Source organism: Pseudonaja textilis, chromosome Z (genome assembly GCF_049901715.1).
Source record: "Pseudonaja textilis isolate UNSWEBS1 chromosome Z, rPseTex1.2, whole genome shotgun sequence".
NCBI classification, from domain to species: domain Eukaryota; kingdom Metazoa; phylum Chordata; class Lepidosauria; order Squamata; family Elapidae; genus Pseudonaja; species Pseudonaja textilis.
In genome coordinates this window covers 33,132,062-33,149,901 of record NC_142008.1, presented here as the reverse complement: position 1 = coordinate 33,149,901, position 17,840 = coordinate 33,132,062, and positions in this window count along the sequence as shown.

The following is a 17,840-nucleotide window of genomic DNA, read 5'->3' as shown; positions in this document are numbered from 1 at the left end:
TATGAAATCCTTTAGGGGATTTTGAATTACCCCATACTTTCTCATATAGAAGTCATGAGATTTGACTTTTTTTCTATTAACCTTAAAAATCAAACAAGAAAGTTTATTGGACAAAATTTAATACAGTACATGTATGAAAAATACATTCAGTTGAAATTCTGTTTCACAACACAAAGTCTTAGGAAGGTCAAGAAGTAGCTTGTGATAGTCTTTGAACATATATATTTCAAAAAAATAAGTCATATGTAAACTTAAAGATCAATATATTCAAATCAGAAATTAATTAGAACAAATGTATTTTAATTGATTTGATTAAATGTATTTTAATAATGACAAAGTGTAGGAATCAATCTGCCAAATATGTGAGAAGTTTTTACATACTATTTATATAATATGTAATATCATATACTATGTATATTATGTTATATGGCATACACACACACACACACACACACACACACACACACACACACACTACAAAGTATTTTGTATGTACCATGTACAGTACTACATAATATGTTCTACATACTATACTATAAACCATAATGTAATTATACATAATATAATACATAAGAAATGTTATTTACTGAATAGGCAAGAGGCTGAAGGGTAAGGTGACCTTGTGAATTATTATTAGGTTTGATGATATTGGCTGCTGTTTTATTGCTTTTTATTTTTGCTGTATATTGTGATTTTATATTATAGTGATGTTATGCTCTGCTTAGCACTCAGATCCACATTCACAAAATTGAATGTATTAACAAATATATAAAATATATAAATATATTAAATAAACAAGATAAACAATATAAAAAAGAATTTAAAAAACGAATGAAAAAAATGAGAGCATATGTATTGAGCTACATTTGCTTTGAAAAGGATCATGCCATTAATGTAGTTCATTAAAGCTGCTACATCCTCTTTGAACTTCTCATGGAATTCTAAAGGAAGGAGTAGCTGTTTTAAGGAGATGGAGATTTCATATTTCTGCATATTTAAAAACATTTTTCCAAATAATTGTTTTATAGCATGCACAGCCTTAACACACATATATTGTATGCTGTAGCAAATTGAAAATTAATTTTATACCATAAAGACTTCTAATGAGAGTCACTGAGTTAAGATACCAAATAAATTTCATTGAGCTTTAACAGAAATTTAGACCTGTAGCTCAAAATATATGAATTTTAAATAATACTGATGAAATTCCCTTACCATTAAATGAAATAGATATATACCATTTTTCAAAAGTTGTTAATGGTCTTATTGATGAAATCTAGATATTTTACAAAGAAATGATTGAACTTGACTCATTCGAAACCAAGCTGGTACTTGTCACTATTTCTTTTACAAAATATATTCAACAGTAACATGGTTTCCATCAATAATTAAATCACTAATTCTACAAAACCATCTATCTTCCCTTTCCTTATATTGAACAAATTTATCCTCATACTTAGAAAAAATAATAAAAAGAGTGGCAAAAGATGAGAAAGGTCAGGAGGCAACAGAAACCTTTTCCAGATGTCTCAAATAAGATTCAAATGTGGATTTGATATAACAGATATTTGCAAAATTGGATGGAATAAAAATCAAATACTTAGGTATAATTAGAAAATCTATCCAAGAAAATAACTTTAGTTTGTGTGTTGTATCCTTCAGCTCATAAGTTTAAGATTAGTTCATTGACTTTTGAAGAAACTAACACAGGAATTGTATGTTCTTGTTTTTCATCTCAACCATTTCTCTACATCAGGAAAATGCAATTGTTCTCTTGAGATAATACAAAGCTAGGGATTTTTTTGCAGTTGACAAAGAATATATAGTTTCGGGACAAATACTGAAGTTATAGATCTCAGCAAGAGCACAATTTGACCTGTGACCTACAATACACACAGACTTGAACATCGAACTTTTATACATCCCTGAATTTTGGAAATTGCCTTTATTTGAAAATACTATCCATATCTTCCAGGGGAATGTTTCTTTTTTGTAAGTTTCAAATTTATCTAAACAATTATATATTTTTCCTTGGATTTTTTAAATTAAAATATTTCTTTAAGTGATTGATCTTTTTAATACATCACTGATAATATAGGAATAACTGTGCCTAGAACTGTATAATGATAAAGCTACTATATCTGAGCTGCCAAATCCACTTTTGCAGCTCAAAAATCCACTTTTGCAGAATCTACTGGAAGTACATTATTGGGAGTACATTACATAGATATCAAATGTTCTATTATTTTGGATAAGCAATGTTTTGCAGAGCATAAAAGCCAAAGAAATAAGAAACAAGTAAGAAAAAAGAAACATGGCTAAACCTAATTTACAGCAACACCATATTTATATATCTGTATATCTCTTTATGCAACCACATGCAAACTACTTTGGCTCCCATTACATTTATGCATGGTTTCAAACACTGCCTTTGTTCTTGAAATTTCTCATCTCTCATTTTTGGGATGTCATCAATTTTTTCAATTATCAACACATAACTTTCTCAAGCTTCTTCTTTCTCCCCACTCATCCATTCTTCCTTCACATAATTTTTTTCATTATTCAGTTCTCATCTCCTTATGAACAAATAGCCTCTACATATTTACATAAGAGCCACCGCAACTCTACGTAACAGCCATGGTGGCACAGTGGTTAGAATGCAATACTGCAGGCTACTTCTGCTAATTAATGGCTGCCAGCAGTTTGGCAATTCAGATCTCATTGGCTCATGGTTGATTCAGCCTTCCCTCCTTCTGAGGTGGGTAAAATGTGGACCCAGATTTTGGGGGCCAATATGCTGACTCTGTAAAACCACTTAGAGAGGGTTGCAAAGCCCTGTGAAGTGGTATGTAAGTTTAAGGGTTACTGCTATTTCCTCCATATACTCTCTTTTAAATTAAAACCATATTAATTCAGCATTCATTCTTGGCTGTATCTCCTCCTCTTCCTCCACTTACTAAGCATTCCACTTCTAAAATTCTCTTGACATCAGGTCTCTCATTTACAGACATTTTTGCTATACATCCGTTGCTCACTAAACCAGACACTATCCATTATCCTTGTATCTGAATTTCTGTGTTAAAATTTCTCTATTCATTTCCTGAAATTTAGTATGCATTTGGGCAAGAAACAGAATACCATATAATTGCTTTACAATAAGTCTTTTATGTAAATCTTTCAATGGTTTATTCTTTTTTTAAAAAACAATCTAACACAGTTCCCTAAACTTTGATTCATAATTTTTTAGAATATAATTCTCAGTGCTTCAAATGATCTACATAACATTTGTTGTAAACCATTTAATTTTCAGCCAGTAACAGGGCAATGTCTGCATACAAAATATATAAACATTCATATTCTCTAATTAGTATACTTTTAATATCAACATGGGCATTCCTTATACGTTTATTTTTAATATATTAAACAATCAGGGGAACATCATAGATTTGTCTCCTTGTTCACTTTTGGGACATTTGATAAGTACTCCATTTATTGTAATATTATAGACTATTATTAATCATGTTTAGTACCCAGTCTTCAGGTTTCATTTTCATGCAAAACATTCCATAATGTAACCTTATTAAGTTAATCATATGCTCTTAACCACATCTTCCACCTGCTCTTTGAAAGGAACTATAAAAGTTCAAGAGAATCTTCAAGTTGCACAGCACTCCTGTCTGAAGTCCACATTTCCTCTAGTTGGATAGTACAACTCAACCCAACCCAGCCAAGAATCAAGATGGACATTCAGATGCACTTAGTCCGGTTAATTTCTCCCCATCTAGACCCACATACAGCCTCCAGACACTGGGCAGAATTTCAAGAGTTTCACTTGTCTGGCCTGAATTTGAGAGGTATAATTTGGTTATAATGTACAATATCTTTCTCTTACTTTTGCAGCAATCATTTTCTCACAATATTCTTCTCATTCATAGCCTCTTTTAGCTCATCAATCCAGCAAACATCCTTCTTTTATACTTTCTATTAGTGGAAATTCTATACATTTATGTGGCATTTTGTAATATTTTTTTCATTCTGCTCCAAGTAGCTTCTACTGCCATTTTCTAATTTCTTATTTCTGTGTTCATCCTATTTTTTCTTTCTCATCCATTTCTTCCAAAAAATTAATAGTTATTCATCTGTCACTATTCTTGTTCATTCCAGAACCCGAGAATGGATTGATTATTCTTCAGATCTCTTGTTTTTTTCTACCTTTCTCATGAAATATATTCACTGTAAATTTCCCCAAAGCCTTTAGCTGGTTTTTCCTTATCATAGTGTTGGTAACATGCAGTTATCATTGACTTATACGTTCCTGTCAAAGTTGTATGTATGTGCTTGTGGAGAGGGGGAGGAGGGAGGGAGGGGGAGAGGGAGGGAGTGGGGGAAGAAAAGGGTGGAATCTCCATGCATCCTTCCCAGCCCATATATAACCCCACACAAGCTATCCCACTGTGATAATCTCATCCCAAGTATAGTCAATGGGAAGTTGCAGATAATCAGAAGTCCTCTTGCTTCTTTTTTTGCCCATCCACAGTCATTTTGTTTCTTTGTTTAGTAATGAAATATATCTGAAACAGTAACCCAACAGGATATAGGTTGTCTACTATTTCTGATATTTATGTTTACCCTTTACTTCCCTGCATACATTCACCAATTCCACCTTACATTATCACCTCATTCAGATTTTTTTTCAACCTTCCCTCTTATTTTGGTTTCAAGATATGGAATCTATTATTTTCTGCTTAAATTCATTTGCTAATACATGCTCCATCCTATTTACTTCTTTTTCATTCCAACCCACATTTTTTTTATATTATCACCTGATGGCCTATTGTTGTCAATCCCCTCCATCCATAATGACTTTGGACATTTATTTTAGTTATTTATTTTTATTTATTTATTTTAGTAATAATGAAAAGATACAGACTAGATTAGCAGCCTGTCATGTGGTGTCCCTGATAATGGGAATGAATATGGTTTGAAACTAATATTGACATTGAAATTACTTGTCAAATCTTTGTAGTTCTTGCTGTTGTTCTTGCTGTTGCTACTATTACCTATTGCTTCCTGCTGCTAGCAGATACCACTAGTTCAGCCTTGGGATCCTTTGACAGATAACAAAATCCATCAATTTGTCTAAGTGCATGTAACTGGTTATGTGAAGATGTTTGAATATTTATACACAGACACTGATGCATGCATACACACATATTCCTATCAGCTGTGATCTTTAACAAAAGGGATTGTATGTCTGTGGAGATTCTCAGTTATTCAGGCCATGTTAGTCCCAAAAGGATAAGAAGTGAAACATCTTCAAAGGAAAAACAAAGTCTAGTTGCTGTTGGAAAAAGTCACTTTGGAAAAGGGGATTGTACCAAAGATTTTTCAATGGGAACAAACTTTTGAATGATTGTTGTCCAATTTGAAATATATACATACTATGTCTCTTCAACCTTTTGCATCTCATAAAAAGAAGAAGAAAAACAGGAACATTTTTTCTTCTCAGCAATACCCAGACATTTATTCATTACTTCTTTGTTTAAAATATCAACTTTATGCTTTTTCTTCTTCTTACAACCTTTATGAAATATGTTAATCAGTTTGTTTATAATATGATTCACTCTTGTGTCTGCTTTAAATGTTTTTCTCCCTCATTGCTAGAAATTAAGCCCTGATAGATATTGTATTTTTGTTCTGAATGAAAAAAGAGGCTTTTCCACTAGAACCCTGACTAGAGTCTCTGTGTGCTTCTTAAGACAGGATGTCTCATCTGTACTCAGTTTTATGGAAGGAAGAATTTTTTTTAATGAACTTCAATTTGCCTCAGAAATATTTTTTAGCAGATGATAATGATAATAAGACTAACCCTAATTAGTCTTAAACTTAGAGACTGGAGATCTGGGAAGTTCAAAGTCTGTGTGATGGTAAGGGATATCATCAAACACTAGCAGTGATCCTATCTCCTCAAAAATTGAAGTCACATCCCTTGAGCTATGTCTGCCCTTTGTAATATATTTCTCTCTGGGATTTAGATGGCCCTAGCCTGCTGGCTTGGCAGAATGATTGAGAATATCATGTTATGTAATTCTGTGATTCTAATTCTGTTGTATGCTATTATTTTTATCTCATTGTTCTCTTTAAAAAAATAATAATAATTCCATGTTAGATACTCAAAGTCAGAATTGAGAACTGGGAGGCCATACAAGGCAACTGACTAAATACATATCTACTTATACACATATATTTCCTTTAGAAGCAAACAAACTGAACATATAGCTCTGCAATGCTCAAGAAAGGCAATCCATTCTGATTTGTCAATAGCTGCAAAAATCAGGACAACCTATTAGCATTTTCTAGATATCTCATTGCTGTCATCCTGTATTTATTTTGGAGATCTGCAGCCTGTGATGGATATGTCTGCCCTTTTCCTGAAAAGTCAGAAAGAATGTAATCTGGAATAATAATTAGAGAACCTATGAAGTCTTCAGCTTTCCAACTAGAATACAATGGCCAACTCAAGAGAAATAATGAAGGAGACAGTAGCAGCAGTTGTGCTGGTCAGACAGAATATAGTTAATTGGGAATTGGGAGCTGTCTCCTTAAGGGAATGCCTCATGGTAAATGTAGTTAATGCCTCATGGGAAATGTAGTTCATGTCATGTGATCACATTTGTAATCCTGATTGGTCACTGAATTAACCCCTAGTTGGGTTGAGGGAAGCCTTTGTTCTTTCCTTGCCTGGACCCAGCAGCATGCTGGATCCTTTGCTGTATCATTATGGGATGAAGATAACCATATTTTCACACTATGAAGACAACTATGCAAAGATTGGACATTAGATGAATCTCAACATAACTGTGAGTTATACCTTGAGGATACCTATTACAATCCAATAAAGAAACTTTGTATGGAAGCCTTTAGTTTATCTAACTGTCTTTATATTCAACCAGAAAGTTAAAGACAGAACAGCAATTACAGCTTTTGCCTTATTCATGTCTACTTCCTTTCATGCTATACTTCTTCTGTAACTCCTGCTAGGCCTTTGTAGTTGGTTACCAACCTGACCAGCAAAAATCAGGATCCATTAAGCATGATTAAAAAAAGATACAAAAAAATTGCTTACTTGCTGCTTATAGGTCTTGGTGCTCTCTCAGCCTAGTTGTTTATTTGCAGATATTTCATTATTCAATTAGATAACATCATCAGTGCTAGAATGGAAGAGGAGTTTGCTCTCTGTTTATATACAGTGGCTTTCCCTGACAGTAGGAACATTCTTGGTAGTTCTTTGATTAGACTATTGTTTTTTAGTTGGTAGTTCCTTGATTGGGGTATTGTTTTAAATTGCTTAGTGTTAATCTAAGTGTTGGTTGCTGATCAGGACTGTATTCTTTTAGCTTTTTAATTGTATCTTTTCAATGGTGTATAGATGTTGTTTATTTCTATGTGCCTGTTGATAGTTGATTTGTCTGAATGCCAGGCTTCCATAATTTCGAAGATGAAACTATAGTGAAGTTTCTGTGTTATACAACTAAGGAATTTTCATCATAACTTCTGACTGCTAGTTAATGTTCATGACACTCTTTGCTAGTTTTCCGCCTGTTTGTTCTATATAATGATTGTTACAGTATTTACACTGTATATTGTAGACTACTCTTAAATTTTCTTCTGGACTACTGGGTCTTTTGGTTTACTTAAGGCATTTTGAAGGGCTTTAGTTGGTTTGTGTGCTACAGCAATGCCATGTGGTTGTAATAGTCTGTTGGTTGTTTTTGAGATGTTTTTGATGTTTGACAGTGTTATCCTTTTCACAACTCATCTTGATTGTGTTATAGTGGCTTGAGAAATCAGGCATTCTTGATAAAGTTGTGTGGTTATCAATTTTTCCAGATTATCCTGTGTAGATAATTTATTTCTTTTTCTGATGTTTAGGTTGTTACAGTGTGTGCAGTTTGTTCCCATTAGAGTATTAGGGTTCAGAAAACCTAAAGAGCCTCAGCTTAGAAAATGTTGATACTGGAATAGTCTTTTTCTCTGTGCTGACAAGCTGCCCATAATCATGTTTGGCTTCATGACTTTTATGCATAGATTATCTTGAAAAGGAAGAATAAAGAATGGGAGCTAATATGAAAATAAGGAGATTGGGGTTAAAGATAACTTTTAGAAGTTAGCTTCATGAGGTCAATATAACTCATTGATATATTGACAAACATTTATAGAAATGTAATCTGAAACTTATAAATCATTTGATTCCAATTAAATCAGTGAGGGAAAAATAGTTTGTGACTTTACATCTTGAAACAAGTAAAAAAATGTTGCTTGTTCCATTTCTGTGTGGATTATTGTTTCCCTACCTACAGTGTTTTGTGGACAATCATCCTGCAGGATGTCATTTCTAGCCCTGAACATTTTTGATCTTTTGGTGTTACAGAAGAATGTTTTTTTGAGCATTTATTTCATCCATACATTCTGATCTTTCAACCCTTTCTTAGTAGAAAAATCTTGAATTCTCCACGCCCCTCCTGATACAAACAGCTCTTGAGGCATTTACAGTCAACACTGACTTCAAGCTATATAATGCTTGCTTAGACTTTGCAAAACAGGAAACAGTTTAGGGATTTGTTTTATTTTGTTTTGACTGTAAGGTCAGGGGTCTTTTATTTAGAAAGGTCCTAGCCAAGCAAGCAATCTTAGCTGAGTGGAAAGAAATCTTATGGCCTCTGTTGATGAAATCTATTCTTTTTTAGCTTTATATTTTTTATGAAATCCACATGATTCAAGAATTTTTTTATATATCAGATATTTTGGAATATATACAAAATCTCTCAAAATATGTGCTGTGAAGTCAGTTTTGTTATAAGTGGAGCAGACTAGTCTACAAACTCCATTTTGTTTTAGGAACAAAATCACTATGCTTCTACTGCCAGAGGCTGGCTATACAAATCCAAACTTTTATACCATGGCTATGGATTGGACAAGCCTTGTTCATGATAGATTAGTACTGTAGGTCCTACAAATTACTCCATGAAACATTTTACTCATTAACAAAATACTCTTCTACTTTGGCTTCAGGCTGGAAAGCAGAGGTGGTATTCAGCTGGTTTATACCAGTTCTGGTGACCAAGTAGCAAGAATTTGGCGTGGGTCGCAGAACTGGTAGCAACTTCTGGTTGGCCATGCCCCCGAATTGATTCCCCAGTTGCCTGTCACTCAATTGCCCTGCCCACCCAATGCTCTCTTGCTTGCACAGCTTGCCCATCCATCAGTCACCCTGCCCAGTTACTCTTCCCTTCCTATGTGGCATGCTGGGCCCTCATGGCTTGCCTAATCTGACTTCCCCACATAGCACCAGCACCCCAACTGAGCAGCCCTGAGCTGCCTGCTCACAGGTAAGCCTGCAAGTCGCATTAGCCCCCCCCCCATTCCCAGATCTTGGCAGCCCCCCCACTGTTCCCGGGCTCAGCTGGCAACTAGGGAGCATGATGCTTTGCTGCCCGAATTGCCCCTTCCTTTCCCGCCCATCAATCTGCGCACTTTGGGTGAGTACAGGCAGCTGCTGTGAGAATGCTGTGATCGAGCCCTAATGCTGATGGTGGGGAAGGAAGATCCATACTGGGTTAGTTGCGATCAGCCAAAGGGCTGCCTAGGGGGGCATGATGAGGTGAGGCTGCCTTTTGGACCCAGCTTCGGCTTCCATAGAACCTTCCATGTGGGAAGCCTAAGAGAAAATGCCTCCCCTGAGGGTTGTCTGCTTGCCCATCCTCCGGCCTGGGAGCGGCGTGTCCCCATGTCATGGGCTGATGTGGGCCCCAAGGCAGGGTGGTGGTCAAATAGGCAGCAGCCCCGAGCAGTGCCCGAAAGGCAGTCAAATCTCACCAGCGCAGATCTTCCTTTCCCGCCTATACCTTCCAGCCCATGGACTTCTTTGAGCGGCAGCCCGCACTCTGCCAAAACACTCTCCTGGTGAGGGAGGGGCAGCTGCCCTGGGCAATGCAGGCAGAGAAGCCTTGTGCTTCCTGGTCCCCAGGAAGGCAAGCCCCAGAAGCTTCTGGAGAATCCGGGCAGGGGATGAGATATGGGCTGGCAGGGAGCCGAGTGGTGACAGCTCTGACCTAGCTGGTTTGCCTTTCCCTCTGCCACCAGCTGCAGGAGCAAGGTAATGTTTCAGGCAATCAGGAAAGTCAAACTGCTCCCTAGCCCAGAGCTGCTGGTGGGGGAGGGGGAGGGGGCATGATGCTGCAGCACTCGCTTTGCTTGAAGTTCTCAGCCCTTTCCTTTCCCTAAAAGTGGGAGGGGAGGAAGTCTTTGGAAGTCTCAAAGGGGCGGCCCCTTTGTTGGACCTGGAAGCCTTGCCTGTCAGCTTTTCCAGGCAATGTGGGACAGGAGACTGGCCAGGAAGAACCCTCATAAGGAGCTATGCTGCCAGACGTTTGAACGTTTGTGTGTGTGTGTGTGTTCATTTCAAGTGGGTCTCCTCTTCTAGTTTTAGAAGGCGAGAGGGAAGGACAGAGAGAGAAAGAGAGAGAGAGAGGTGGGAAGTGAGGGGAAGAGAGAGAGAGAGGGAAAGAGAAAAAGAGAGAGGGAAAGAGAGAAAGAGAGAGAGAGAAGAAAGAGACAAGAAAGAAAAGAAAAAGGGAAAGAAAGAAAAAGGAAGAAAGAAAGAGAAAGGGCTAGACAAAGACGGGATGGAAGGAAGGGAACGAAAGAAAGAAAGAGAGAGCAGGAAGGAGGGAGGGAGAAGAGGGGAAAAATTGAGAGGAAGGAAGGACACAAACCCTAGCTTCAGAAGACTTTGAAATAGGACAGGACTCTAGGGCTGGAACTGGAAGGGATCTTCTTCTAGTCCAAGGGTTTTTGAAGTTTGCAAGTTTAAGACTTGTAAACTTCAACTCTCAGAATTCCTGAGCTAACATGACTGGAGGAGGAATCCTGGGAGTTGAAGTTCACAAGTCTTACAGCTGTCAAGTTTGAAGACCCCTGTTCTAGTCCAACCCCCTGCTCCAGCAGGAGCTCCTAACAGAATCATAGAACAGCAGAGTTAAAAGGAACATTGGAGGCCATCTAATCCAACCCCCTGCTCCAGCAGGAGACCTGATATCATCTGTGTTCCATACTAGCAGGCTTGTAGGCCTGCATTCCTATTGGTCCAGAAAAGCCGGGCTGTGACAGAACTAAGCGTTCTGATTGGTTCTTTTTCGGCTGCCGCGATTGGGTAAAACCAAGCACGGCAAGCTCAAATGCATGTCATAGGCAACCTAGCCGCAGCCAGCTCTATAAAAGGAGCTGCCTCGGCTGGGAGTCTTGTCTCAGTATCTGGTTTCCTAATAAAGAGCTGTTGTCACTATTTTGAGTCTCGTCTCTCCTTGGGACCCACTGCCCAGACTTAACACTGGCGACGAAGGTGGGATACTGAGACAACAGAGCTGACTAGCACGTGGCAGAGAGCGCATAGACGACCTGCAAGATGGCCAGCAGCGCCGTGCCACCCGCACCATTCAATCCAGCCAGCGAGGACTGGGAGTCCTACATTGATCATTTCCAAATGTTCTTGGAATCAAACAACCTGAAGGACGCCACCGGCAGCAAGAAGGTTTTTCTAACACACTGCGGACCCGCCGTTTTTAAAATGGCCAAGGCGCTCACGAAGCCAACAGACGTCAAGACCATGGATTGGGATACCCTAGCTCCCATCCTCTGGAACCACTATGCCGCGGCGGTGCCGATTCTCATCCGTCAGCATGACTTTTACCAGAGGGATCAGCGCAAGGGCGAGAGTATTGGAGAGTTCGTAGCCGACCTGAGGGACCTAGGAGGCTTATGTGGATTTGCCAATCTAGATGAAGCCATGCGTGACCGAGTTGTCCTCAGCCTGAAAGACCCAACTCTCCAAAGCAGACTGATGGCTAAAGGAGACATCTCCCTCGCTGATGACGTAGCCAAAGCCACCGCAGCCGAGGCCACCTGTAAGTCAGCGGTGCGAATGCGGCGTTCAAACGGAAATGACCGCCAACCCACCAGCGAGATGGCAACCGCAGCAGACAAACATGCAGCATCCACCCACCACGGTGACATCGAATCCCCCTCTGACAGCGAAGAGGAAGAAATTCACAGACTTCAGTCAGAACGTGAGTGATGAGACCGGCGCGGTCATAAGTCGAGTTACCAATGTGCCCGCTGTGGAGGAAATCACCCATGTTCTGAATGCAAGTTCCTGGACGCTGTTTGCCGTTTTTGTGAAAAACGAGGGCATATTGCCAAAATATGCCGTAACAAATGAAATTCCAGCCCCTGGCGATGGGGAAACAGCCCAAGAAGAAGAGATGGCACCCCCACCATAAACCGGGACCGCCATAATGACAGCCGATGGAACCGGTCACCATTGACCATGCTTCATCAGTAGACGCACGAAAGATACGTGTAGAGGTCAACATCGAGAATCAGCCTTGCACCATGGAGGTACACTGGTTCCTCCCTCTCTGGTCTCCTGGAGGACCATCAAAAGACTAATTCCCAGCATCCGCCGCCAAGAGCTTAGCAACCAGAAGCTAATATTAAGCTAATATTAAGAGACTATCAAGGTAATCGCATTCCAGTCGTTGGCACTGGGCATTTTAAAGTCTCGTTCAGAAACCACACCACCATCCTACCACTCACAATCGTCGATAAAGACAGACCCAGCCTACTCGGGTTGCAGTGGTTCGCACCGTTGGGGATCGAGATGGCAGGCATCAACCACACAGAAGATGGAAACTGGGAAACAACGCTCATCCAGGACTTCCAAGAAGTCTTCAGTGAACATCTAGGCAAGTACAAGGGGTCCCCTATCTCCTTTAATCTCAGCCCTGACATTGCTCCCATCCGTCTCAAGCCGCGCTGAGTGCCTTTTGCACTCAAGCCTAAAATAGATGAACAATTAGACAAACTAATAGCACAAGGTGTGTTAGAACCCGTCGATCATGCCCATTGGGAGACCCCAATTGTCACCCCCATCAAACCCGATGGCTCCCTGAGAATTTGTGGTGACTACAAGGCCACCCTCAACCACGCATTGCAGCAGAGTGTCTACCCAGTGCCAGTAGTCCAACATCTCCTGCACTCACTAGGGGGTGGCAAGGTCTTTGCAAAGCTCAACCTGGCTCAAACTTATCAACAACTGCCAGTCGATGCTGAAACCGCCGAAGCCCAAACAATAGTGACACATAGAGGGGCGTTCAAATGTAACCGGCTCCAGTTTGGGGTCAGCGTCGCACCGGGCATTTTTCAAAGTCTAATGGAGAGATTGTTGCAGGGTATTAAAGGAGTCGTGCCCTATTTCGACGACGTCCTGGTAGCAGCCCCTACCAAAACACAATTGGAAAAATGACTGAGGGCAGTCCTATAGAAATTCAAAGACGCTGGCCTCAAGGTGAAAAAGGAAAAGTGCCAATTATACACTGAAAGGGTTGAATTTCTTGGCTACCTCCTTGACAAACAAGGAATTCACCCCACATATAAAAAATAGAAAGCCATCAAAAATGCCCCCAGACCAAAGAACAAAATGGACCTCCAAGCCTTCCTCGGACTCATTAACTTCTATAACATTTTTCTACCCCAGAAAGCAACTGTTGCAGAACCTCTGCATAGACTCCTTGATAAAAAGGCTTCCTGGATATGGGGACGGCGAGAAGAGCACGCTTTTCACCAGACAAAAAACCTTTTGACTTCAGACGCAGTCCTCATGCAATACAATGAAACGTTACCTCTGACTCTTACTTGCGATGCATCGCCTTTCGGGGTTGGCGCCATCCTGAGCCACGTTTTACCAAATGGAATGGAAGCCCTCATTGCATTCTTTTCCAGAACATTGTCCAAGCCAGAGAGGAACTATAGCCAGCTGGACAAAGAAGCCCTCGCCATCATTTCAGCATGTATTCAAATGAATACATTTATGGTAGGACATTTTCCATTATTACAGACCATAAGTCCCTACTTGGCATATTGGCGGGTGACAAACCCACTCCACACATCTTGTCACCTAGAATGACAGGATGGTCTGAATTTCTTGCTGCTTATAATTACAAATTGATACATCGCCCTGGCAAGACAATCTCGCACGCCAATGCCTTAAGCCGCTCCCCCTTGCCAGACTTGCAAGAGGACCCAGCACCCACATTACCAGTCTTGCAAATTGAAACAATCCCCATGCCACCAGTAACTGCGCAAGACATCGCCCATGAAACTAGGAAGGACAGACGCTTGGCACGAGTTCTCAGCTGGGTGGAGAGGGGATGACCAGAAACCGAGCCAAACGATCCTTTTAAACCGTTTAAAAGCCGGCAAACTGAACTCTTTTCACAAAAAGGTTGCGTGGTGTGGGGAGACCGGGTAGTAATACCAGAGACACTACAGAAAAAAGTTTTAGACTTGCTGCATGACGGGCACCCTGGTATTGTGTGCATGAAAGCCCTGGCCAGGAGCTACGCTTGGTGGCCAGGCATGGACAAGCAAATTGAAACCTGGGTCGCCGCTAGTAACAGATGCCAAGAGACTTGCCCAGCTCCCCCTAAGGCCCCACCATTAGAATGGGAAACACCCAGATGCCCTTGGTCGCGCATCCATATTGACTTCGCAGGGCCAACCAAGGGGCACACCTTCTTAATCACTGTTGATGCCTATTCAAATTGGCTCGAGGTAAGCACAATAAAGACAACCACCACAGAAGCTGTCATCAAGAAATTAAATAGACTTTTCACAATGCATGGTCTGCCAGATGTTATCGTTTCTGATAATGAGCCACAATTTACCGCCTTAGCTTTTGAACAATACTTGGCAGACCGCGGCATCCGACATGCATTGACATCGCCAACTCACCGGGCGGCGAATGGTAGAGCTTAACGCATGATTCAATTTACAAAAAAAAAAAAACTCTGCACAAAATGGAACATGGCGACATCCACGAGAAGATCACCAGGATGCTTCTTCTACAACATATCACACCCAAATACCACCACCAACAAGAACCCAGCAGAGCTATTAATGGGCAGAAGACTCAGGTCACCTCTAGACCGCCTGCACCCTGCTTACACTCCAGAAAAACCCCTTGGTTCCAGCAGCAAGCACCGCGCCTTCAAGGTAGGAGACACTGTAGGAGGCCAAAAATTTTACAGGGGACCCACTTTGGATCCCTGCAAAAATCACCCAAGTCACAGGCCCCTGCTCCTACCAGCTCGAGACCACCGATGGGAGGTCGTGGAAATGTCATATCGACCAGTTAAGATCCAGGCTGGCCGCTTCCCCCCCTCATAGACTCTAACCAAGAAATCAGAGGGGGGGGAACCTCAAGTTCAGAAAATGAACGAACATCTGTACAAGTAGAACACCCCGCACAGACATTAAACAAAAACCAACAATACTTACCAGCCAGAAGGGAGTCATGGCAGACAGGCACTTCACCTGGAAGCAGCGGCCGGACAAGCTCTACCAGCCCAGAGAGCCCAGGCGGGAGCAGCAGAGCAAATGACTCAACCGACCCAGAATCACCAGGCAGGAGTCACTGCCAGAGGACCGGCTCACCCTTCCAGGCAGTTCCATCTTGCAGCTTGAGAGTGATGCAGAGCCCGTCCGAACCCGATTGTGAACAGAGACACTGTGAACTGCGCAAGTCTAATAGGCAGGTACGAAGACCCGCCTACTTGCATGATTACGTTACCCCACCCCTTGGACGGAACCAAGAGGGGAGGGGTGTTCCATACTAGCAGGCTTGTAGGTCTGCATTCCTATTGGTCTGGAAAAGCCAGGCCATGATTGGACAGAACTAAGCATTCTGATTGGTTCTTATTCGGCTGCCGCGATTGGGTAAAACCAAGCGCGGCAAGCTCAAATGCATGTCATAGGCTGCCTAGCCGCAGCCAGATCTATAAAAGGAGCTGCCTCAGCTGGGAGTCTTGTCTCAGTATCTGGTTTCCTAATAAAGAGCTGTTGTCACTATTTTGAGTCTTGTCTCTCCTTGGGACCCACTGCCCAGACTTAACAATCTGGAATCTGGATTATTTTGGTGCTGAAGGGGACATTAAGAAATAAAGAAATATAGTAAAATATATTATAGCATTAAGTAGAGAGCTACTCTCAAGGCGTTTATTATCTCTCTGTTGTAAAAAAGATTTTCTTAACCTTTTACTTGTTGTAAAACAATTATAAACACATACCTGAAATCAGTTGCACCCCTCTCTTATTAAGACACCTGATTGTCCCATATAAATCAATCTGAATCCATCTGTTTTCCTGGATTGATACATTTCACCCCATGGGAATGAAACGTACCTCTCTGGAAATGTAAATCCTCTATTCCACACCTTTGAAGTATGCTGATGATAGCCTCCTTGTATTCAATTGTGATCAATTAGATGGACAATAGGAGAAGAGATAGGGAGATATTTGTCTTTTGCAGGAAAGATGTACCGTATTTATCGGCGTATAACACGCACTTTTTCCCCCTGAAAATAGGGGGAAAATGATGTATGCGTGTTATACGCCGATGTCCCGTTCCCAATAGTGCCTAGCGGCGGCGCAGCGTCATGACGCTGCGCCCGCCGCATATTAAAGGGAATGCGTGTTATACGCCTGTGCGTGTTATACGCCGATAAATACGGTAAATCTAAGTTAGAGAGTTTTACATTGCAGTTATTCCATTTCTAAGACTCTTAAAGCTACAGGGCATTTTTCTGTATTTGTAGAATTTTCCTCTCATGTCTCTTGTGATGTGCTAGGAACTTCTTCCCAAATCTTTAACTTTAATCAAAGAATAAAAGTCTGCTTTCTTTGATTTGCAAGCCTCCATTTAAGTCTTTGTTTGGTTCATTTTTGGCTTAAGCATACTGCCAGACTTTACAGTGCCTCTAACAGAGAAGAAAATTGGCAGAGGAGTTTACTAGGACAAGGCTGCCATGCAGAGGAACACAGAGATAGTCCTTCACTTATGATCACAATTGAGCCCAACATTTTTGTTGCTAAGCAAGAATGTTGTTAAGTGAGTTTCACTATATTTTACTCAATCCATGACATCTCCTAGGTCTAATGGTCATATGCAGGCTAGGGAAGTAAATCTGAAGGCGTGTGTAATGTTAAATGTGTGGCAGAAAGTGGACTCAGGGTGTGTTTTTACAAACGCAGTGAGGTTGAATATATATAGTTTTAGAAGAGCTCTGTGGTTTTGTGTGTGTGCATGTGTACGTACACACAGTATATATAATAGAGAGTGTATCTTTTTGTGTGCCCATGCACACACTATACCATGTAATATGAATGTACACATATGGCATATATACATAGGATTATATAGTGTATTTTGCATGTTCAGTAGTAGTAAATAAATAGAGAGGGAAATTGTATCTCTGAGGTGAGGAGAGGCCAGGCTAGGTACCCCTTGACGTGAGTGATGTCAAGTTGGCCACTCCCACCCAGCCATATGACCACCAAGCCACGCCTACCCAGTCACATGACCACCAAGCCATGCCCACCAAATAAGCCACGCCCACAGAACCGGTAGTAAAAATGTTTGAATCCCACCACTGCTGGAAAGCAACTGCCACTATTGAAAGATTTGATTCAAAGTTTTATAGCTGATCTTTTCAAGTGTATAGGTTATCTGAATCTGGCCCATATGATATAAAAAGAACTTAGCTGCAAATTTGGCTGTGAATGAATCTGGACATTCCACTGAGTTGCATAGCATAAGAAATGCTAGCATAATTTGGAAAGAAAGCAACAAAAAATACACAACATGTAATTCGTAATATTTATTGAGGAATTTTGCATTAAAAAAAACCTGCATTAGGAAATGCACATAAAAAATCCAGAAAGAT